Source organism: Papaver somniferum, chromosome 7 (genome assembly GCF_003573695.1).
Source record: "Papaver somniferum cultivar HN1 chromosome 7, ASM357369v1, whole genome shotgun sequence".
NCBI lineage: Eukaryota > Viridiplantae > Streptophyta > Magnoliopsida > Ranunculales > Papaveraceae > Papaver > Papaver somniferum.
The window spans coordinates 156352457-156363816 of NC_039364.1; the positions used below are offsets into that span (position 1 = coordinate 156352457).

The window sequence follows — 11360 nt, forward strand, 5'->3', positions numbered from 1 at the left end:
AGTAATAATTGTGTCGCCGGTGTTTCTGTTTTGTGAGGAACCAACCATACAGTTGGATAGATTTTGTCTAGTTGTCGGTACTAGTCTAACATGGTCCTAAGCGTTTGACTTTGTTTGCATTATATTTGGTGATGTTAATCTAGCTTAGTATTATATTAGGATTTTTGCAAATCAGAATTTTTTGGGCTTAATCTACAAGTTCAATGGACATGCGGTGGGCTTCTGTTTTGACACCTAGAATCCACATAGCTGCTTGGTATATTTGCTCTTCTTCATACAACACCTGTAGTCAGTAGTGAGACAACTCGAGAAGGATTCAGGTGAAAATCGAAATCCTGTGAACCTATACTAAATCTCTGAGCTCAATTTAGAGAAAGTGAAACTGTTGGTTATGAACTTTTGGGTCAATTAGTTCCGTGAAGATTTGAGAGTATTGGAAAAGGGTTTCTTTTTCTCGTTCCGGACTTGAGATTGAAGGTAAAATTCAACTCTAATTGTTCTTGTCCCAACTAATGATTCTCAATATAATAGCTATTGATGGATTCTACTACAGCTAATTCTATCTTGATCTTGTCAAATTCTGTATCAAAAGAACTAGGGTTTCAATTGAAATTGAACTCTTGTCTACGTAACTACTGAGATGTGATAGGGGTTAGAACTCGATAGAGATTGAAATTATGTTTTTCCTAGATCTACAAATCATCATGAATGTTGGGTTCTACCGAAATTTTTTTGATTTAAATTAGAAGTCTTGGTTCAGTTTGTTTTTAGGTTGTTCAGATTGGTTTGGACTGTTTTTAGGCATATTAGATTTTGAACCGTATTAGAGATAATTCCTTGATCAGCATATGCCTCTGAGTGTTGTTCTCAACTTGGTATTGAGAATCCAGTTCACTTGTTAGTTATATTTTGAGCAGTTTCAGTTTCAACTGTCATGCACTCATGGTAGTTCTGTTCTCACAATTTGACACACTTGCATTTTGAATTAGCCTTAGGTTTACCAGTAGCATTAGACTTCTCTCCAACGATTCAGAACTGATATTGATTGTTGCACTCCAATATTTCTAGCAATGATTAACAGTCAGATCAGTTCGTGATGATTTACATATATCAGTTTCGATAGATTTGGTTCTGCACCTGAGCAGCCCTGTTTTCAACAAGTTGGGTATTTTTGCATCTTGGATTAGACTCAAGTTTCTACTAATAAAGTTTAGAGCTTTCCCTAGTGTTTCTATATTGACTTCAAATGCTATGATTTGTGATATATGTTAAGGTTATAGCCAGAGCAGTTTGACGTGCTTTTCTAATAGATTGTATTCTTTTGAGTTTGTTCTACTTTCTAACTTAAACTTCTCTGTGCTTAAGGTGTCTTTGGCTTCGTTAGGCGAGCTTCAGAGGTTAAGGTTTTAATTGCGTTTAGAGGTGGGAATGTACATTACTCGGTTGTAAGCATTGATGCCTCTGTATCAAAACTAAGCTTATACCAATAAACAAACTCATGCATTGTTTTTTGATATCAATACCATATTGTTGTATGCGAAGTAAAGATTTTCTTATCAAACCATATATACTTTTTGATATATAGTATATGAGTGAATTCTGTGTAGGTATATAATATTGTTGTTGTATAACTATAAAATGTGCCTCTTACATATATGGTTGAGCAACTTTTGTTACCGATTCTGAATTTCGGGAAGGGTACATTTAAAACATGGGCTGTAACATTGTTTTGGATTTTCTTAAAGATGTATTGTTTATGTTTATTCTTTCCATTGACTGGAAAGAACTTGAATTGTTCTTTATGACTTTATGAATGTTCGGGAAGGACATATTCCCATTTGTGGTGTGTAGAATACGTTCCCTCACATTTTTACTTTATACCTATGTTTAAGTACATCTATAGGAGTGAAATTGTTGCCACTAATATCTACTAGCTGTGTTGCTTTTCTTTGTCACTGAATATTACTATCAAAAGAGGGAACAAGTTCTATATACATGATTGTTTACTTTCAGCAATTTTACGACTTCTACTGTATCCAGTTTATCTATAATTTGGTGTTTTAGATTATGATTCTTAGAACTCCTTAGATGGATGGCGATGTTCTGAAACATGATCAGTATGGGCTCTTCATGATAAGCGTTTCTGTCGATTAACTTTGGTTCTATTTATTCTTTTCTTAAATGCTTGTATGTAGAGAACGCATAGAATAAGGTACTGGTAAGGTACTTATCGTTTATGACTTCGAGGCCGGAAACCTCAAGGCGCTTTAATGATCATTGAAGAGTCTGCGACAGTCATGTCTTGCTATTCCAAAGGATTATGTTTCTCAGTATATTTGTTCGTTGAATGAATGGAATTAAATTTATAGCGTGCTAAATGGTTTACTTCTATTTACGCTATAGTTATTAGTTATGCTTTCATATTTGGTGTATCGACGTTTTGGGGAAAACTTGCATTATTTGAAATTCAACTTTGATGATTACTTTTGAATAGTGTAAGTATCCATTGAGCTTGTTTATCCCACTCTTTCCATATCCTTGTAGTGGCAGGTAACCTTGATGTGAGTGGTATTGACTCGGGTGAAGGAGAGTTTTGCGTTTGGGTCGAGTGAAGGGTCTCGGTTTATGTATAGGGAGGTGACTGTCGGTTTCTTTTTGTGGCAGTTTTGTGTTTCTAGTCTTTGAAGGTGATGTATTTTAACTTAAAGTCTAACTAGTGTAAATTGTGTGTATATATCTGCCTATCACAAACACGCTCCTTCTAAATGTTTAGTAAAGTAATTTATGTAAATTACTCCTTTTAAAATCTTAAGTAGATCTGGTTTGAGGTAGCATGTTTCTTTTTGAATCCTTGTAAGTTTTCATTATGTGTAATACTTAAGGTTTTTTTTCTCAGCAAGGGAGACTCTTGTTGTTCTTTCTTTTGTGCTTTCTGTCATTTGTTCTTTACTTTAGTTTAATCAACTTAGTGAAAATGAATTTAGGTGGATCACTACCTTAAGTTTTGGGTTTGTGCGGTAATTGCGGGTTACTAAAATTGAGGCGCTACAGAGTTAGTATCAGAGCGCATTAGTAGGTCTTACATGGGAGGGTAGTAAAAGTTTTGATTTAAAAGACATTAAGAATAAAAATCATATTGCTTATAGTAGTGGTTATTTAATTTTTTATATCCGTAGTGTGCTTATAATATGTCTTGTAAAATTGTAGATATTAAGATATATGTTCTTGTTGCGTGGGCAGAGAATGACTGATAATACTGAAAAATCGGAGGGTGGATCTGGTTAGAGAATTGAGACCGATAATATGGATATATTAATGAAGTCTATGGAAGATATGAGAGAGCATCGGTGATTATTAGAAGGAAGGATTGGGTTTTGCCACCAGGAAATAGTCCAATTAATACAGGTCATGCTCCAACGCCAGACGATATGTTAGTGCCAGTGTGGAAACAACATCAATTTGGGCAGTTATTTCAAAAATATCTAAAGCTTGCTCCAGAAGAATTCAGTGGAACCCCTCCAAACCCAGAGAAGACAGAAGAATGGTTGAAAAATGCAGAACAGGTATCCAATGATATAATCACTTGGGTTAAGTTACCTACATATTTCGAGGACCATCACGAGATTGGTGGAATGCAGTAATGAAAGTGGAAGGCGGAAAAATAACTTGGGATAGGTTTAAAGTCTTATTTATAGATCAGTACATACCTGATTCAACAAGAGATAGAAAATTTTCTGAGTTCATGTCTTTCACAAAGGGTGATATGTCCGTTAGTGCTTATAATGATAAATTTTTAAGGTTTTCGCGTTATGGAACAGAATTGACAACCACTGATGAGGCTAAAGCAAAGAAGTTTATCAGAGGTTTGGATCCTGAGATGCGAAAACAACTTTCATGTTTACGAATCAAGACTTATGAATATGCTTTGAATTCGTCTCTTGATTATGAAAAGGAGATGGATGATAAACTTGCAACACGAGTTGGAGAAAGGCCGCAAAAATTTTCATCAAGACAAGATCCTGCAAAACGACCAATGATGTCATTTCCTGGTCATACATTCTACAGACCACCAGTAAGACCTTGGCAAATGGGATCAACATTAAGACCTATTGCACCATGCCCATCTTCAGTTAGACCGCAAGGGCAGACATTTCGACCACAAGGGAGGTGGATGCGTTTTCAAAAAGTACGTCCAGATGCACCAACAAATTCTCATTCGAATTTTGAAAAATGTTGGGAATGTGGAAAGACTGATCATCTTAGAAGAGATTGCCCACAGTAACATAGACCACCAACAGGGCTACCACAACAAGGAATGGTATATGCTATGGAATCCGCAGAAATTTCTACTCCAGAGACATCACAAGAGAACCAAGTATTTTACACCGTGATGGAAGGGGACGGCTCGGCGACCAATCAGGTGGTTGAAGGTAAAATATTGTTGTTCAATCATCTAATTCATGTGTTGTTTGACTCTAGTTCTACGCAATCATTTGTTAATTTACGCATGGTATCTGAACTGGGGTTGAAAAGAACGTTAACTGGCAAGATGTTAGTTTTAGCTACGCCATTAGGGAGAAGAAATTTTCCTTTCCAAGTTTGCCAGAAGTGTGTGATGATGGTTAATGACAAGAATTGCTTGCAGATTTGGTAGTGTTAGAAATGTGTGGTTTTGATGTTATACTAGGTATGGATTGGTTAGCTAAATATCATGCTAGTGTGGATTGTTTTTCAAAAGTGGTTACATTTCATATGCTTGGAAAACCTTCGTTTGCTTTTGTGGGTGCCATAAAGCCACAAAGTCTGTTTTAGAGATTGAAAAAGGCTGGTGGTGAGAATGGGTTTGGTCTGTTAGCTAGTGTCGCTGAAACTTCGGTATCAGTGGAGTCAACTCCTGTGGTGTGTGATTTTAAGGATGTGAAATGATGTTCTCCCAGGTTTACCACCTAAGAGAGATATAGACTTTAGTATTGATATACTACCTGGAACTGCTCCAATTTCTAAAAGTCCTTACCGTATGGCTCCGTTTGAAATGAAAGTGTTGAAGTCGCACATAGATGAATTAATGGGATTAGGATTTAATCAACCTAGATTTTCTCCATGGGGTGCTGTTGTTTTGTTTCTGAAAAAGAAAGATGATACATTTAGGTTGTGTGTTGATTATAGGGAGTTGAATAAAGTCACTATCAAGAAAAAGTATCCACTTCCAAGAATAGATGATATGTTCGATCAGTTGAAAGATGCCAAAGTTTTCGCTAAGGTTGACCTTAGGGGTTATCATCAGATGAGAATCAAGGAGGGTGACATTCCAAAACAGCATTTAGGACAGCGTTAGGACACTATGAATACCTTGTTATGCCTTTTGGTTGGACGAATGCTCCAGCGGTATTTATGGATTTGATGCATAGAGTACTTTGGCGTTATTTGAATGAATGTGTGATTGTGTTTATTGATGATATTTTAATTTACTCGAAGACTCGCGAAGACCATGAAGTACAGTTGCGGAATGTTCTTCAAAATTTGCGTGAAAATTATGCAAAGTTCAGTAAGTGTGAGTTTTAGTCGAATGAAGTTAAGTTTCTCGGACATGTTGTATCAGGTGAGGGAATTGCAGTAGATCCTTCGAAGATTAATAGTGTTTTAAATTAGCAGCAACCAAGGACAGTTACAAAAATCCGAAGTTTCTTAGGGCTGGCAGGTTATCATCGTCGGTTTGTGAAGGGTTTTTCTGGTATTGCTTCTCCATTGAGTCGGTTGACACAGAAAGGGGTTAAATTCGAGTGGTCAGCTGAGTGTGAGTCTGCTTTCCAGGAGTTGAATAATCGTTTAACTTCGTCACCAGTGTTGACAGTACCGAGTCCAGAGGCTGTTTATGATGTGTATACAGATGCATCTTCTGTTGGGCTTGGGTGTATGTTAATGAAAATAGGCAGGTCATTGCGTGTGCTTCTAGGAAGTTGAAGGTTCATTAGAAAAATTATCCTACACATGATTTAGAGCTGGTAGATGTTGTGTTTTCTTTGAAAATTTGGAGCCACTATTTATATGGTTAGAAATTCAGGTTGTATTCCGATCATAAGAGTCTACAATACTTGTTTTTACAGAAGGATTTGAACATGATACAGAGGCGTTGGACATAGTACATGAAAGACTACGAGTTTACCTTGTTGTATCATCCGGGTAAGGCAAATGTGGTGGCTGACGCTCTTAGTCGTAAGAAAGAGGGGATTTTGGCACACATGTTGGTTATGGAATGGATGTTGTTGGGTGAGGCAGTAGATTATACATTTCAAGAATCATAATATGATGGTGTTTGCACAAGTTACTTAGCAAAAATGACAATACAACCTACTCTAATTCAGAGGATAGCCGATGCTCAGATTGGAAATCGAGAATCTAAGAAGTATCTGGTTATGGCTAAGAACGAGGATAATAAGGATTGGAAGCTACATTCTAATAGAACAATTCGTTTTAGGAATAGATTGTGGGTGCCGAAGACAGCAGGGTTAGATATAAGAAGGGAAATACTATACGAAGCCCATCGATCTCGTTACACTATACACCCAGGGGGGGACTAAGATGTACAGAGATTTGAAGAGAAATTTCTGGTGGCCCGGAATGAAGAAGTATGTTGCTGAGTTTGTGAAGAAATGTTGGAAATGTCAATGGGTAAAGGCTGAGAACAAGTTACCAGGGGGTCTTCTTCAACCCTTAACTATTCCAGAGTGGAAGTGGGAGCATATTACAATGTATTTTGTTAGTGGTTTTCCTAGAACTAGCGATGGTATGGATTCCATATGGGTGGTGGTGGACAGATTAATGAATACGGCTCATGTATTACCAGTCAAGACTACTTATTCAGTTGACAAGTTATCATAGGTGTATGTTTCCGAAATTGTTCGATTACATGGTGCTCTGTTATCCATCATATCGGATAGGGGTGCTCAGTTTACATATGATTTTTGGAAGGGTCTTCAAAAAGCATTTGGTACCAGTGTTAATATTAGCTCAGTATTTCACCCGTGGTCAGATGGACAGTCAGAACAGGTTATTCGAACACTGGAAGATATACTTAGGGCATGCGTGCTGGATTTTCAAGGTAGTTGGAAAAATCATTTGTCGTTACCTGATTTCGCTTACAACAATAGATAGCAGGCAAGTATTGGTATGGCACCATTTGAAGCTTTATATGGGAAACCATGTAAATCACCAATTTGTTGGACAGAGGCTGGAGATAGTTTGTTGACTGGGCCAACAATAATTGCAGAGACCACAAAGAATATTAGAATCATTAAGGAACGTCTACGGGCAGCTCAGAGTAGGCAGAAAATTTATGCAGATCATGGTCGACGTCCTTTGCAGTTTGAAGTTGGGAAGTACGTGATGTTACAAGTATCGCTAAGAAAGGGTGTTACTAGGTTTGGTTTGAAAGATAAACTCGCACCACGGTTCATTGGTCCATTTCAGATTGTTGGGAAAGTTGGCGACGTAGCTTACAGGCTTGCATTACCAGCAAGCATGAGTCAGATTCATGATGTTTTTCATGTGTCTATGTTACGTGGTTACGAAACGGATCCTTCTCATGTGTTAGATTGGCAGTTTCTACCATTGGAAGATAATGGTTCTTATACAGAAGGGCCGGTGGAAATTCTGGACCGTAAGGAGAAAATTTTGAGGAATAAAGTCATTCCTTTAGTGAAAGTGTGATGGATTCATCATAACACCGAAGAAGCTACATGGGAGAAAGAATCAGACATGAAAGCTCAATATCCAGATTTGTTTCATTGAGGTACGTTAGTTTTCTTTTCGAGGAAGAAAAATTCTGTAGGCAGGGTGATTATAGCGATCCGATAATTTGTCTTTTGATTATTGATTGATCAAGGCACAATTAATAGCTAGTGTTTCTGTTTCGTGAGGAACCAACCATACGGTTCGATAGATTTTGTCTAGTTGTCGATACTAGTCTAACAGGGTCCTAAGTTTTTGACTTTGTTTGCATTATATTTGGTGATGTTAATCTAGCGTAGTATTATATTAGGATTTTTACAAATCAGAATTGTTTTGGCTTAATCTACGAGTTCAATGGATATGCGGTGGGCTTCTGTTTTGACACCTAGATTCCACATAGCTGCTTGGTTATCATGCCCTGTGAGGATAAGTTTGGAAAGAAAGAAATAGAGTATTAAAACTTTCGAACATATATTTTCCCTTCTTCATACAACACCTGTAGTCAGTAGTGAGAGAACTCGAGAAGGATTCAGGTGAAAATCAAAATCATGTGAACCTATACTAAATCTCTGAGCTCAATTTAGAGAAAGTGAAACTGTTGGTTTATAAACTCTTGGGTCACTTAGTTCCGTGAAGATTTGAGAGTATTGGAAAAGGGGTTTCTTATCCTCGTTCCGGACTTGAGATTGAAGGTAAAATTCAACTCTAATTGTTCTTGTCCTAACTAATGATTCTCAATATAATATCTATTGATGGATTCTACTACGGCTAATTCTATCTTGATCTTGTCAAATTCTGTATCATAAGAACTAGGGTTTCAATTGAAATTGAATTCTTGTCTACGTAACTACTGAGATGTGATAGGGGTTAGAACTCGATAGAGATTGAAATTATGTTTTACCTGGATCTACAAATCATCATGAATGTTGGGTTCTACCGAAATTTTGTTGATTTAAATTAGAAGTCTTGGTTCAGTTTGTTTTTAGGTTGTTCAGATTGGTTTGACTGTTTTCAGGCATATTAGATTTTGAACTGTATTGGAGATAATTCCTTGATCAGCATATGCCTCTGAGTGTTGTTCTCAACTTGGTATTGAGAATCCAGTTCACTTGTTAGTTGTTATATTTTGAGCAGTTTCAGTTTCAACTGTCATGCACTCATGGTAGTTCTGTTCTCACAATTTGACACACTTGCATTTTGAATTAGCCTTAGGTCTACTAGTAGCATTAGACTTCTCCAACGATTCAGAACTGATAATGATTGCTGCACTCCAATATTGCTAGCAATGATTAACAGTCAGATTAGTTCGTGATGATTTCCATATATCAGTTTCGATAGATTTGGTTCTGCACCTGAGCAGCCCTGTTTTCAACAAGTTGGGTGTTTTTGCATCTTGGATTAGACTCAAGTTTCTACTGATAAAGTTTAGAGCTTTCCCTAGTGTTTCTGTATTGACTTCAAATGCTATGATTTGTGATATATGATAAGGTTATAGCCAGAGAAGTTTGACGTTCTTTTCTTATAGATTGTATTCTTTTGAGTTTCTTCTACTTTCTAACTTAAACTTCTCCGTGCTTAAGGTGTCTTTGGCTTCGTTAGGCGAGCTTCGGAGGTTAAGGTTTGAATTGCGTTTAGAGTTGGGAATTTACATTACTCGGTTGTAAGCTTTGATGCCTCTTTATCAAAACTAAGCTTATACAAATAAACAAACTCATGCACTGTTTTTTGATATCTATACCCTATTGTTGTATGCGAAGTAAAGATTTTCTTATCAAACCATATATACTTTTTGATATATAGTACGAGTGAATTCTGTGTAGGTATATAATATTGTTGTTGTATAACTATAAAATGTGCCTCTTAAATATATGGTTGAGCAACTTTTGTTACCGATTCTGAATTTTGGGAAGGGTACATTTAAAACATGGGTTGTAACATTGTTTTGGATTTTCTTAAAGATGTATTGTTTATTTTTATTCTTTCCATTGACTGGAAAGAACTTGAATTGTTCTTTGACTTTATGAACGTTCGGGAAGCACATATTCCCATCTGTGGTGTGTAGAATACGTTCCCTCACATTTTACTTTATACCTATGTGTTTAAGTACATCTATCGGAGTGAAAATTGTTGCCACTAATATCTACTAGGTGTGTTGCTTTTCTTTGTCACTGAATATTACTATCAAAAGAGGGAACAAGTTCTATATACATGATTGTTTACTTTCAGCAATTTTACAACTTCTATTGTATCCAGTTTATCTATAATTTGGTGTTTTAGATTATGATTCTTAGAACTCCTTAGATGGATGGCGATGTTCTGAAACATGATCAGTATGGGCTCTTCATGATAAGTGTTTCTGTCGATTAACTGTGGTTCTATTTATTATTTTCTTAAATGCTTGTATGTAGAGAACGTATAGAATAAGGTACTGGTAAGGTACTTATCGTTTATGACTTCGAGACCGGAAACCTCAGGACGCTTTAATGATCATCGAAGAATCCGCAACAGTCATGCCTTGCTACTCCAAAGGATTATGTTTCTCACTATATTTGTTCGTTGAATGAATGGAATTAAATTTATAGTGTGCTGAATGGTTTACTTCTATTGACGCTATAGTTATTAGTTATGCTTTCAGATTTGGTTTATCGACGTCTTGGGGAAAACTTGCATTATTTGAAATTCAACTTTGATGATTACTTTTGAGTAGTGTAAGTATCCATTGAGCTTGTTTAGCTCACTATTTCCATCTCCTTGTAGTGGCAGGTAACCTTGATGTGAGTGGTATTGACTCGGGTGAAGGAGAGTTTTGCGTTTGGGTCGAGTGAAGGGTCTCGGTTTATGTATAGGGAGGTGACTGCCGGTTTCGTTTTGTGGCAGTTTTGTGCTTGTAGTCTTTGAAGGTGATGTGTTTTAACTTAAAGTCTAACTAGTGTAAATTGTGTGTATATATCTACCTATCACAAACACACTGTTTCTAATTGTTTGGTAAAGTTATGTATGTAAATTACTCCTTTTAAAATCTTAAGTAGATCTTGTTTGAGGTAGCATGTTTCTTTTTGAATCCTTGTAAGTTTTCATTGTGTGTAATACTTAAAGGTCTTTTTCTCAGCAAGGGAGACTCTTGATGTTCTTTCTCTTGTGCTTTCTGTCACTTGTTCTTTACTTTAGTTTAATCAACTTAGTGAAAATGAATTTAGGCAGATCGCTACCTTAAGTTTTGGGTTTGTGCGGTAATTGCGGGTTACTAAAATTGAGGCGCTACATCTGCCTTGTGGACTCCACATTCATGAGACATGAATCATGTCACATTGGGGGATATTCACTAGGGTTTTGGTCTGGCAGTCTACGGCACGTGTGTACACGGTACACCCACGATGAGAAATGTGAGTAAGTTGTGCAAGCAGTTGAGGGAGTTAGCATAGCAGTGGATGGACAATCATCCAAGTCTCCGCATGACATGGTACTTGTTTAACCACAATTTCCCACTCTTTCACTCCAGCAACTGTCACACTTATTGAGATCAATGTGTCTATTATTCTTGCAATATAAATAAGTTTCTGAATCAACGATTGAACAACAACGATTTTGATCCACGAGAAATTGACACTCAATCGATCAGAACTTATCTCATC

The 11360-nt window shown here is 36.7% G+C and overlaps 1 long non-coding RNA gene across 3 annotated transcripts; it reads left to right on the forward strand.

Moving 5' to 3' along the window:
* Window positions 1-279: 279 nt before the first annotated feature.
* Window positions 280-10836, forward strand: LOC113298846. Of its 3 annotated transcripts, none has more exons than XR_003334416.1 (5): window positions 280-477; window positions 1366-1422; window positions 2545-2687; window positions 3208-4430; window positions 10486-10836. It is a non-coding gene; the product is annotated as an uncharacterized LOC113298846 (long non-coding RNA). The 3 variants fall into 3 exon arrangements; XR_003334414.1 differs by having other exon boundaries at window positions 3241-4430; XR_003334415.1 differs by having other exon boundaries at window positions 2551-2687; window positions 3241-4430.
* Window positions 10837-11360: the final 524 nt, after the last annotated feature.